Raw genomic sequence first — 13,909 nt, 5'->3', positions numbered from 1 at the left:
AACATATAATAAGTGTTTTACAAACCTGTTGCCAAGCTTTGTAATCTTGCAGCTGCAGTAAAAATGAAAAATATATCTCTCATTTACATAACATCATTCCTTGCAAAGAATCTCAAAGTTCTTTATTGAAACTGCATACAGTAGAGGAGTCATTTCATTCACTATTGAAATGCAGCTACCATTTATGTGGTTTATGTAGAGCAGTGTTTCTTAAACTTTTTAAGACTGAAGAACACCAAACAATAATTTTTTTTATGGGGAACACCAAGGATATTTTGTTGAGCAAAAATAAATAAATAAATACAAGTCGCCTGCCCCTTTAAGAGTGGCCATTTTGAATTCTGTTCTCTGCGGCACACCTCCGACTGTCTCATGGCACACCGGTGTGCCACGGAATACAGTTTAAGAAACACTGATATAGAGAATGCTGTTGAATAGTTGAAAACAGCATAGGACAGGAAGTGAATATTTAATAGATATTGTAAACTAAAACTGGATTTTCCCAGGATTCTTGAGATGCTACAGCCATTATTTTGCTCAGATAGGTAAAACTACAGGCCTCTTTTCCCTGGGAGGATGAAGTGTGTGGACATGGATATTATTGGCATGTTCTATGTAAGCTAACAGGCAAGTCATACAGGAACTTTACAAGTACCGCTTGACCAGAATTTTTATGCCCTGTCACATAGCTCTCTTTTTCTCTGTTGGCAGTCTTTGTGGCATATATCCTGACCTTTTCTAAATGATTTAGTCTTATAATGCACTAACAAACTGACCAGTCTTGAGAAGGCTGACGGTGTGGTAATATCTGAACTTCACTGAAACAGCCAAGGCACATGACCCTGTTTGTGACTCACTGTCTTATCCAAAAAGATTGGGCTGATCTTTCAGTGTGGCTCTTTGTAATCAGATGTGGAGAAGCATGTGGCAATTGCTGTGTGTTACAGCAACTCCAGACTTGCTATCAGTCAGTCACAAATCACTTTGGAATGGGGAAGTCCACTGTTTGGGCTGTGTTAACACACGTGTGCAGAGCGATTAATCTCATCCTGCTCTGAAAGACCATGAGTCTTTGGAATGGGTGTGAAATAATGGATGGCCTTGCAGCAATGGGTGATGGATGATGCAGGGCTTTAGGGCAATAGATGACCCGCATGCCCCAATTTTGGTCACAGGCCATCTTGTGATGGAGCAGGGGTGGCCAACCCATTAAATGAAGAGAGCCGAAACAGCAGCGGGAAAAAATGTGAAGAGCCACACCAGTATTTATTTTTGAGCAATTTTTGTTGAGGGGGAAAAAAAGGAAGAGCTCCCCACCAGCTCCCAGAATTGTTGAGCAAAAAAAAAAAAGAACGGATGTTGCCCCTTTAAAAGAAAAGATAAGGCTCTTTTTGGCCACATCAGGCTCCTGTCAGCCGCCACCATCTTGGCGATGCCATTTTGAATCACTGCACCGGACAGCTCCCCTCCCCCCGTGAGCACCAGGGACTGTTTCTAGGGGCGCAGGGAAGGGTTTGCAAGTCATGGGGGAGGCTTCGCGAGCTGCACTTTAAGGGGGGGAAGAGCTGCATGTGGCTCACGAGCCGCGGGTTGGCCACCCCTGTGACAGAGTATATCAGTAGAAAGGGGTATATCTCCATGGTATTGCAGGCACTTGTGGATCACTGAGGCCATTTTGCTGACATCACTACAGAATGGACAGGGAAAGTGTATGACACATGCATCTTCAGGAACATTGGCCTATACAGAAAGCTGCAAGCAAGGGCTTTCTTTCTAGACCAGAAAACTGCAATGGGTGATGTTGAAATGCCTGTAGTGATCTTGGGAGATCCATCATACACCTTACTCCCATGGCTAATGAAACCTTACAAGGAAAATCTGGAAGAAGAAAGGAACGTTTCAACAACAGGCTGTGCAAGTGCAAAATGATCATTGAATGTGCCTTTGGCAGATGAAAAGCAGGTTGATTCTCAGAGAGGAGTGTGGTCAAGGATCACCTGGCAGCTGATTTTGAACAGTCATATGTCTGGACTAGTAGAGGGGCACAACAGGAAGCTGTTTAATCAGGGAGGCTTTGAGGAACCATTTTGACAACGCGCTCCAGTAATGTGTCTTTCTATACAGCACTTTGGCATGTTTTGTTAACTTGTCTCCGTGCTTGAAAATTTTGATGATTCCTGACCATGATTTATACTCAGCACATGATTAAATTCCCCCTGCGTATTAATTCCACCAAGTGTAGGAGATAAGTAAAGATTGATTATCTTTCAGGGACTAGGTAACTAAGCAGCATCAACTAAAACAAACCACTTGACAGGGTTCTCCTGTCCTGCTTCGTGCATACCTGAGATAGAATGTTGGGACTGACTAAAACCCTTGGGAGAGGAAAAGTTGTCCTGACTTGCGGTCCCATCTGACAATCCTGCCGTGTGCACCACATCATCTTCAACTTGACCTTCTCATCCACAACTTTGTCCTTGGGGCTGAGTCTACTGTCTGCTGTCTCCAGCCCTGCCAAAACACTAGTGGGACTCTTGGTGGAGGAGGGGGATTGCCACTGAGGATGGTGTCCAACTCCTAAGCTGCAGGTCTTCTGTGCATCCCCAGACTTACAGTTTTTGACTCCCTTTCCTTCTAGCATACCTGCCTCAGCTCCTTTATCTTCACAAGACACTGATGTGTATCCCATTTGTAGCCCTTATTCAACATGCCATGAGAAATGGGCTTAAATTGCAGCAAGGGAGGTTTAGGTTGGACATTAGGAAAAATGTCCTAACTGTCAGGGTGGTTAAATGCTGGAATAAATTGCCAAGGGAGATTGTGGAATCTTCATCACTGAAGATATTTAAGAGCAGGTTGGATAGACATCTGTCAGGGATGATCTAGATGTTGCTTGGTCCTGACATGAGGGCAGGGGACTGGACTTGATGATCTCTCGAGGTCCCTTCCAGTTCTAGAATTCTGTGAAATCTGACCACAGGTATGTAAGTTCCTATGGCTAGAGTGGAGATGGGACTGCATGGCCTCCTCTCCCCCTAGTGCCATCAGATCCAACAACTCAGATATGCTCCGAATGGGAGAGTGTTTGCTGCATGGACCTGCCATGATTAGCTGGGAAGACATGATGTCCACACAGAAGAAGGAGGAAATAGAATTTAAAAAAATTCTAGAACTTTAAAGAGAGAGGGGAAGAAGCCATTGTACCTGGGTTGAGGGCAGTGGAGTTCAAATTGCTGATAAGAGAGGTCAGGGTGGGCACTATAGGACACCTCTTCGAGGCCTTTTACAGCAACATAACCAAACATCTATACTGACACTTTGTCAATATAACTTTGACATAAAAAGCTTGCTTCTTGTTGAAGCTTTGATGCCTTAAATACATTTCCCAGACCTAAAGAATACCATGCCAGCTCAAAAGCTTGTCTTTTTCTCTGATGGAAGTGGGTCCAATAAAATATTTTTACCTCACCCATCTTGTCTCTAATACTCTAGGACCGAATAGACTACAGGTTGAACCATCCTTAATGTGACACTCTGGTCCGGCAACATCTGTGGTCTGGCATGATTTCACTTAGCTGGATGTCTGTTTATTGTGGATGAGGCCAAGTTTCCCACAGTTTCATAAAGTTAGTTTATAGCCGCCAGTCCTGGCTCTCGGTGTTCTGTGTTTTTACTTAGCTCTAAATTACTCCTAAAGAGACCAGCAAGCAATGGAAGTGCTGATAGTGCTGCTAAGCATAAGCATGATTTTTATGCTTTATCTACTTATTTCCTTGTGCCAATACAATAAAATTCTGTAACAACACTATACTTTGTTATGAAGACAGCTTGATAAGTCTTGGGTAGGCATAGGCTTACATAGGGTGTATCAGTTCATCACGTCAGGTTGTGAGGGTGGCGCACTAGAGAGGTTCAACTTGTAGAACAACACCGCATATAAAGTGTCACATTGATATAAAGTATTCTGCTGGATGAATTTTCAAGTTAAAATAAACCATTGTAGTAATATAAATAAGAGGAGATAGAATGGGATATGTTTCTTCTTCAGACCTCTGTACCTAATGCCTATATAGTTATGTTATCATAAGAGGTTATTTTAATTAGCCCTAGTCCTTCTCGTCATAATTGTTATGAAACTGTTTTCTGATCCTTGCAGAAACACATATTTGACTAGTTGTTAATTCTACTAGTTCCAAGTCTTCTCCCCCCATCTTTTTCCTCCTGTTGCATTTAAGATTTTAATAGTTCAGTGTTTTAAACATTTTGATTTATTTCTGTTCCATTCTTGGCAGGGTCAGTTAAGTCAGCTTCTGAGTTGTCTATTCCTCTGTTCCAAGCAAATTTACAATTCCCCCTCCCCGCCCCCAGCTTTTCTTTCCTTGTTTATTTTCTGTCTTCAAAACTTGAATGTTATAAAACCTGCTCTTCATCAGAGAAGGTTGATTTAAAGAGACTCCTCACCTTCTCTGCTTTCCATAATGCCTTAGTTTTCCCACTGATTTCTGTGCATTTAATTCATGACATGGCTAACATCTTGGCAAATATTAATTTTATTTCCTTATTTTTGGATCCCATCTAATTATGTTGATTTTTAATTGCTACAGCTTTCTCCCGAAAGTACTGCAATCAAATGGTATTTGGTCTGATTTCAGTCCCAAGAGGGAGATGTACTACAGTGCTCTGAGAGCTCTGTCTATAATAGCTGCTTCTATTGATTTTAAATTTAGCAAATTTCTTATGAAGTTCTATACATAAAACATTTTCAGAATATCCTGGAATACTCTTTAATCAACGATTATTCCTTTTATCTCTCTTCTATATAATCAAGCTTCAGTTGTAATAACCTTCCCCTTTTTCCTTGTAATCTCATGTTATTGCAGTTCTATTTTTAATTCTGAGAATTGCCTCCCTCTTGTTTCTAAGCTGATTACTCTGTCTTCCATGTGAGTTATTTCCTTCTTAATAGAGAAAATTTGGGTATCTATTTTTATTCTTATTGCTTTTAATGTCATCAGCAATGTTTTGATATCAGTCTTTATTGCTGGCTCCATTCTTTCTCTGCTTTTTTTAGCTTCAGTGTCATATTTTCTTGCTTGTTCTGCTGAGAATGTTGAAGCATTTATTTTAGAAAACAAAATCATTATCTTTTAAATTTGAATTGAGTAGCATTTCATTATTAATTTTCAGGGGTGGATGATGCTACATACTCAATGAATGCAGATTCCTTAAATACTCTTAAGTATTCCATGTTTTCAGTTTTTACCAATTTTCACCAATTAGTGACCATGTTTTTTTTTATCAGAGTTCAGTTTTTACTGATTTATACCCCTATATCAATCCACTCAATATTTTTTCAGATACTTATTTTTGTTAAACACTAAGGCTACGTCTAGACTGGCATGATTTTCCGCAAATGCTTTTAATGGAAAAGTTTTTCCGTTAAAAGCATTTGTGGAAAAGAGCATCTAGATTGGCACAGATGCTTTTCCGCAAAAGCACTTTTTGTGGAAAAGTGTCTGTGCCAATCTAGATGCGGTTTTGCGCAAGAAAGCCCCGATCACCATTTTCGCCATTGGGGCTTTTTTGCACAAAACAGTTTTCAGCTGTCTACATGGGCCCTTTTGCGCAAAAGCATTTCTGGAAAAGGGCTTTTGGCCTAACGGGAATGTCAAAGCATTTGCGCAAGAAGCACTGATTTCGGACAGTAGAACGCCAGTGCTTTTTCATAAAATCGAGCGGCCAGTGTAGACAGCTGGCAAGTTTTTCCGCAAAAGCAGATGCTTTTGCGGAAAAACTTGCCGGTCTAGACACAGCCTAATTGTTTTATGCGGTTATTGTGTTCCACAGCTCTGAGACTGCAATAATTCCACAGTGTAAAACATAGAACACACATACAGAAGAGACTGGAAAAATCAAACACTGTTTGCATCGTGCTACGATTGGCTCACAAGGAAGCACTACCAGCCTATTTCTTTGTATCCATTTAGTAGGGCACTGAATTGAAATAATCAATCCTCCATAGGTAAAGATAACATTATAAGGTAAATATGGGGTGAAAATGCAAATCTATGTGTAAATACCAACCAGAAAATAGGTGCTTAGAAATTTTCAAGAAAAGTAAAGATGAGTAAAGAGGATGCATTGCGTTGCAAATACTGCAGCATTGAGGTGAGTGCTTATACTGTGACAGAAGAATGTTGGAAGTAAGCAACATAAGAAGCTTAAAGAAAAAAATGAACTTTGGGATAAACAGTCAATATCAGGAGACTTCACAAGGGCTTTAATGAAAGAGAGGACATAGCATAATTGACTCAATGAATCTGTGCATTCTCTTTGTTTCTCTAGACAACCACAGTTAACTGCAGCAGGACCCATTAGTGACTTTATATGATAATACCATCCAGCAGCAAAAACTCTTCCTAATGCAGACAACCTTACTCAAAAGTATCAGAAAGAAAATAATGCTTTAATATCTGAATTGATGTAGTAAATTGATGGAAATGTGGTGGCTAATCTGATTTTTGACAAATCTCCTGATACTTTGGAGCATCCAATTCTTGGCCTTTTGTTTTTGTTCATTTCAAAGCAAATAAACTTGAATTGTTTTGTGTTCATGTGATATTAATCCTCTCTGCTGTCACCTGTTTTGTTGGCGCAGCAGTAACTGACATGTTTGACATGTAACTCGAGAAATGTGGCCAAAATTAACACAGATTCTGCTCTCTATATGGCTAAATTTGCACAGGAGATTAAGCTCAATCAGAAACCAGAGCTGCTACGCATTACTTGTCCTGCTCATCTGCCCATCTGTCAGCAGCTAGTGCTACAGAAGAAATGAAAGACATGAAAACTTGCATAACTGGATTTGGGACCATTTTCAAGATTGCAAACAATTTGAAGGTTTTGTTTTACAGTGTGAGATGAGTGAAGAGCTGACTGTCGATTACCTTTCCCTGTTGTGTGTCACATTGGTGGATGAGCTTGTAATTTGCTGCCTGCCAGGTAAATAACACGTGGAAGATGTTAATACATCTCCTGTATCATCCTGAGTTTGTTGGTTATAAAGCAGACTTCTAAAGAGACTAATAAATAACAAGAAGGATTACCAGATTCTGTGCACCAAGATAATGTTAGTTGTTGAAAACTTAGAATTACATTGTGACACACAGAAAACACTGGATTTTTTTTTCCAACTACTCCCAACATGTTTGCCCATATAGAGGTCTACTGGACTCTGAAAAACAAAAACTTAACTGAACTGAGCATAAAAGCTGCAGAAGAAACATGGGGCAAGAAAACCCAGCTGTTTCTGGAAATCCTTCTGACACTGAACACAAGGGGAGAAAAACATTTAAACTCTTCAACACAATGCTCAGCAGGAAATGGGAAATGACCATGACCTGTAAGAGCCCCAAAGTGTTTGGTGCTGAATATTTTTTTGGAATGTCACCAGGCGTTGCACCTCTTCCTCCAGATGAATTTTGCAGCAGATTATGACCAGAATGTTTTAACCATTTGCCACTAAAGATGAAATTTCAAAGCTGTAAGGGGAATTTGCTTCTTATATAAACTTGCCAAACCCTGACAGTGTGAAACTCGATATGCTGACTTTTTGGAACAGTTATCAAGACAGACTTCCCAACTGCAGGAAAGAGGCACAGCAAGCTGTGAGTAAACCCCTGGGTCTACTGATGCAAAGCACGTATTTTCAAAATTGGACTACCTCCAAGATAGCAAGAGGAGGCGCAACATGAATAACGATACTTTGAAGAAAATTATGCGAGTGTATGGAAACCAGGATTTCTGGAAAACCCATAGCTCTGAGAGAAAGAAAATATACCTTTATACATTAGAAAAAGTTTCAATTATACTATAATGTATATATATTATGAATGTTCCCATACCCCAGTTTTTCCTCCATTTTTACATTTTAACCTGATTTCATTCCAGTTTTAATGTTTGGAAAATAAACACTGACAAATCTCCAGATTCTTTTAAAAATAAAAACTGAAAATGTAGAAGACTAAATACCCTCTATAGTGCCCATCTTAAAATGTTGATGTACTCTGGATAGTGACTCTTAAAAATGGTATTGTGGGTTTCCATATTAATTTTCTCACTGATTTCCAGATACAAATTTCTCTGTTGCAGCCAACAAGATTTTTTTTTCCTGAGTGACAGGCCTCGGATGCAGGGCCTGGGCTCTGAAAGTCAAAGCTGACTCTTTCGCATATCATTACCAATAAGAGATGTTTTGCAGGCCAAATTGGAAGTAGGTTAGTTATCAATGAGGGCATGATTGGAAAATAATGAAGTCAGGCAAGTGTTACTGAAGGTTCAATATGAGCCTATGTCTATACTACAGCCAAAATAAATACTCTGAGATCGATACATTGGCAGTTGATTTAGTGGGTCTGCAGTTGACCGCTCTACTCTACCCCAGACAAGAGGAGTAAGGTAAGTCTCTCATCAGTCCCATGCAGTGTAGACTCTGTGGCAATTTGACTTAAGATACGTTGACTCCAGCTACATTATTTATGTAGCTGGAATTACATAGCTTGGGTTGACTTACCATAATAGATTAGATGTATCCTGGATTACAAAAACTGTCTTACGTATATGTACTTCACTGTATGTATATACAGCCAGCACTGATAGGCTGTAGACAATTCTTGTTTGGAAAAAAAAAGGCTCATTCTTAAGAATACTATCTAACAAAGGCTGTAGAAAGATCCTAAATCTGAGCAGCATGCTTATTTGAATGATCCTACGTATAGGTACTATACAAGTGATAAACATACAATACTTGATTTAATGTGTGGTTAAAACAGTTATATTAATATATTTTTTTAAATATTGTCCTCATGGGGTCACTATTCACCCATTAATATAGTAAATGTAATCATTTCATCTAGATTTTTCGTTGTTGTGCATTGACATAAAAGTCTACCATAAGATCTCAGAAAGTGTTATAGTTCAAACCATTATGTAGCCAAAGTACCTCAAACAAAAGGTAAAAGACACTAAGCCTTGTACAGAGCTGTATTTGTACTCAGATTAGGATTTTTTCTACAGATTGAGCCTTGTTACATAATGACTCAAATCAGGATTTTAGATTGCAGTTTGGAATAAGAAAATAGTAGAGAAGGAGTTTTATTATAAAATTCAGAAGTTTGGTATGTACTTTGATTTTTTCAATGTAATTTTCTTACTCTTTTTTGTCCTTTTGCTGCCACTAAATAAATTTACATGAGCAAAATAGTGACAGATTACAATTTGATGAAGGGGAAAATCAGATGTCACTATATACCATAGTTTGATTTTCCTGCCACTAATTACTAGGCTTTTTAAGTTATTCAGATCTAGAATGATAATGAAAGGGGTGTCTAAATCCTAAAGACAATTTATTCGGTAATTTGGAGAAAGCTTCCAGTTTATAGTATCTCAATATTGGAACTCTCTGATAATTATTTGAACTTCTGTTTATTTGTAAAACTGAATACCATTAGTGTGCACCTGCTAATAGCTGAGGATCAGTTCAATTTCTTGATTTATTATTATTTTATTAATAAGTATTTGGATTTACATGTTTAAACATCTGTAAAATGCTAAATAATAATCATAATTCGCTGTGAGATAATATTAATATAACTATCTCTGGTTGACAGATTAGGAAATTGAGAGTTTAAATCTTCTCACTTAAGGCCTGAGAGGGAGTTTCTTTCAGACCCGGGGATTAAAACTCCTAGTTTCAAAATCAGTGATTTATAGTGCATGTATCAATATATGTTTCTTTGGTATAAAAACTAAAATAGTAATTTACTAAGAATGTTACAAACAGTTTAAAAAGCCAAAATTACTATGTTTTAGAATTATGTCAATTTGCATTGATTCTTTGGAAACTTGAATAGTCAGCCCTAAAAGTCTTATCTTGCAAACCATGGATAGCAGAAGCCATTTAAAATCTGTTTCTCTAAGGAAGAATTTAATAAAGAAGAGTTTGTTGTTAACCTGGAGCTGGTGTGTTCCCTTGTTTATTTAAATCTAGTTATATTTAATATTTTCATTCATTATAAGGACAATGAACCCACTATGACATCAGCTCAGGAAAAGAGCAAAAGGAAAAACTGCCAGGAAAGAAAGAATTTCTATTGTTAAAATCTTTATTGTTTTAGCTGCAAGAGCATTTAGAAGGCAAAACCAACCTATTTGCGGGGTTATTTATTTCTAAGGTACCACAAACTGTGGCATGCAGGAGAGAAATTTTGCTAATGAAACAAACTTTGTGTTCTTCACATGGAAGATTATCTGCTCCTAAATGGCTAACTGATGTTTTTAAACATAGCTCATATGCCACTACAAAGGAGTCTCTAGCACTTCTAACACTTGGCTGGCAGCTGCTTGTTTCCACTTACTGCAATCATCTTTGACACAGGCTGCAAAGAATGAGAGCCAGACAAAGGGAAGATATAACCAAAAGCAGAATCATTACATGAGGACAAGTCATTTCTAACTTGTCACTCTGCTAAAGAGGATAAAAGAGTTCCTTCTCTAGTAGGTGCAGAAACAGGATCAGCATCTATCATGGGATACATAAAATAGTCTTACGAGTTTGAGATATATCAATCATGTTTTTGTAGGAACCATGATAAATTCAACTGAATAAATCAGCTGAAAGGACAAGTTGGTTTCCTAACCAGAATACCTCAGAATCTGTTATAATTCAATCTCAAGTTCTTTTTCCATTCCTGTTTCATAGAATCATAGAATAATAGGACTGGAAGGGACCTCAAGAGGTCATCGAGTCCAGCCCCCCGCCCTCAAGGCAGGACCAAGCTCCGTCTACACCATCCTGACAGATGTCTAATGTTTCTGATTCTTATTGTCTATTTCATATACATTGCACTATGATGAAAGCTCCTCTCCTAGTACACGACAGTCCACATATCATTTGACATCCTATTACCTTAAATTATTAATTATTAGTGGTCACATCTTTGTTTTGGGACAAAATAATCACTAGGCTATGCTAGAATTCAACACAAGCTATCCTCATTTTCTAATTGATTTTGTTTATAGAATTCCATTGAGGGATAGAGAATAACTGTTACTGGAACATAAATAGATTCTCAGCTAAAATAGTATCATCAGCTGCAGGTCAACCATAAACCCTTCTTTCTAAGAACACAAAAATGGCTATACTGTGTCATATCAATGTTCCACCTTGCCCAATGTCCTGTTTTTTGACAGTGGCCAGTGCCAGATGCTTCAGAGGGAATGAACCAGAACAGAGTACTGTAAAATCGTGAGTATGATACATACTTTTTTCCCTTTTTTTTTTTAGCATCAAAGTCGGGGTGCACATTATCCATAGAAGGTTATTTTATTTTTTTTAAGTTTTCATTTGGTGGTTCCGTGGCAGTTAATTAATCACTGGACACCAGACGTTAAGTTGATTTTTATTAGCATCGACAAGCAACTATATACACAGTTTCAAAAAGGTAAGTTAAACAAATGAAATCAACACTGCAGTGCAAACAAGCAAATATGTTAATTGATCTTCTACTCATCTTCGAAGCCCTTGAATTCGCTTTTGTTAGAATCTTCCTCGAATAGACGAGCAATATCTCCCGGGGTATAGCCCTCAACATCTTCATTCAGGTAATAGAAATCATTGTCATCTTCGCATACCGGTAATTCGCCCTCAGCCAATTCATCATTGTTCGGCTCCATCCACAGGGCATCATCCTCACTGCCATCCATAACATTCGAGATGCTGCATTTCAGAAACCCCTTCCCTATTATAGCGGGATCAAATTCAAGCCAGACATCCGCTATCCACTGGGTAACATCTTGCAGAGTCAGTGTTCGCATACATCCACCAGCAGTAAATGTATGTTCACCTTCCAACAACCAGGTGTTCCATTTCCTGCGTAGTGCATCTTTCATTGGCTTGTTAACTGTCACGTCAAGCAGCTGCAACATTTTGGTCATTCCACCAGGAATAATTGCCAAGTCTGTTTTGTCCTGCTGAAGCCTTTTCTTGATGGATGGCATACGATGACACCGAAATGCATCCAAAACTATTAGGCTATGTCTAGACTGCAGGCTTCTTTCGAAAGAGGCTCTTTCGAAAGCATCTTTCGAAAGAGCCTCTTTCGAAAGATCGCGTCTAGACTGCAGGCGGATCTTTCGAAAGAGAAATCCGCTTTTTCGAAAGAGAGCACCCAGCGAGTCTGGATGCTCTCTTTCGAAGACGGCCTCTTTACATTGTAGAACGCCTTCTTTCGAAAGAGGAACTTTCGAAAGAAGGCGTTCTTCCTCGTGAAACGAGGTTTACCGCCATCGAAAGAAAAGCCGCGTTCTTTCGAAATAATTTCAAAAGAACGCGGCTTGAGTCTGGACGCAGGGGAAGTTTTTTCGGGAAAAGGCTACTTTTCCCGAAAAAACCCCTGAGTCTGGACACGGCCTTAGAGACCACTTTCTCATAAGTCCACCCGGCCGCTTCGCCCAAACCGACAGTAGCCAAACAAGCATTAAAGCTTCGTCAATCCAGCCTTTAGGGTGAACACGCACGTGAACGGTGTTTGGGAATATAACATTCTTTGGCATTGTCTTGCGCTTGAACACAATATAAGGAGGAAGCTTCGTTCTGTCGGCCATGCAAGCAAGCATTACGGTAAACCTAGACTTTTTATGGCCTGTGGTAGCAATGGAGACGGTCTTGGAAAGTTTCACTTCAAGCATTCTGTTGTAGGGATTATTGAAATTGAATGGTGTCTGATCTGTGTTACCAATTAATGAAAGGTCGTAGCAGTGCTGCTTGCGTAGTTTTATGATAAACTTTTGGAACTGTAGTAACTTAGGGTATGTCTACACTACAGCGCTAATTTGAATTAACTTAGTTCGAATTAGTTAATTCGAATTAGCTTAGTTTGAATTAACGCATCCAGACTAATTCGAACTAGCATGTCCACATTAAGTGGACCCTGAACCGGGGTTAAGGATGGCCGGAAGCAGTGCCGGCAGGGCATCAGATGAGGACTTAGAGCATGGAGCTGCTGTCTCAGGCTAGCCGAGGGCTGTGCTTAAAGGGACCCGATCCCCACCCCGGACAGACAGTTTTCAGGGGTGCCCCGCTTGCAAAGCAGTCCTGGCTTGGAGTGCCCTGAGTGCCCACACTGGGCACATCACAGCACTCGGCCATCAGACCGGCTGCACTTGCTGCAGGCTGCCATCTGGGGAGAAGGGGCAATTGGAGGGCTGCAGGAGAGCTTCCACCCCCAGAAGCCCGCAGAGCCAGCCCAGTCCTCCCCATCGGGGGCTCGTACCCCATTCCTCCCTCACCTCCTTCCACTTACCCTTCCCTAAGCCCCCTTCCTGATGTACAAAATAAAGAAAATGTGTGGTCAAAAATAGAATCTCTCTTTATTGAACAAAACTTGGGGAGACTGGGAAAAGAAGGTGGGAGAGGGGAAGAGAGAGGGTGGGAGAGGGGAGGGCAACTAAAATGATCAGAGGTTTGGAAGAGGTCCCATATGAAGAGAGGCTAAAGAGACTGGGACTTTTCAGTTTAGAAAAGAGGAGACTGAGGGGGGATAGGATAGAGGTCTATAAAAGCATGAGTGGGGTGGAGAGGGTGTATCAAGAAAAGTTCTTCATTAGTTCCCATAATAGAAGGACTAGAGGACACCAAAGGAAAGGAATGGGTAGCAGGCTTCAAACTAGTAACAGAAAGTTGTTCTTCACAAAGCAAAGAGTCAACCTGTGGAACTCCTTGCTGCAGGAGGCTGTGAAGGCTACAACTAGAACAGAGTTTAAAGAGAAGTGAGATAAAGTCATGGAGGTTGGGTCCATGGAGTGCTATTAGCCAGGGGGTAGGAGTGGTGTCCCTGCCCAAAGTTTGTGG

The 13,909-nt window shown here is 39.8% G+C and overlaps 1 long non-coding RNA gene across 2 annotated transcripts in view; it reads left to right on the top strand.

Moving 5' to 3' along the window:
* LOC112545634 (uncharacterized) overlaps positions 1-13,909 on the top strand; it is a 48,146-nt gene that overhangs the window by 26,733 nt on the left and 7,504 nt on the right. Inside the window, exons 6-7 of one of the 2 annotated variants that reach the window (XR_012902989.1) lie at positions 6,915-7,002; positions 11,251-11,305. This is a non-coding gene — a long non-coding RNA (uncharacterized LOC112545634). The remainder of the gene's footprint in view (positions 1-6,914; positions 7,003-11,250; positions 11,306-13,909) is intronic. The other variant, XR_012902988.1, reaches the window with a different exon arrangement.

Source organism: Pelodiscus sinensis, chromosome 3 (assembly GCF_049634645.1).
Source record: "Pelodiscus sinensis isolate JC-2024 chromosome 3, ASM4963464v1, whole genome shotgun sequence".
Lineage (NCBI taxonomy): Eukaryota > Metazoa > Chordata > Testudines > Trionychidae > Pelodiscus > Pelodiscus sinensis.
This window is presented reverse-complemented; position numbering and strand designations above follow the sequence as displayed.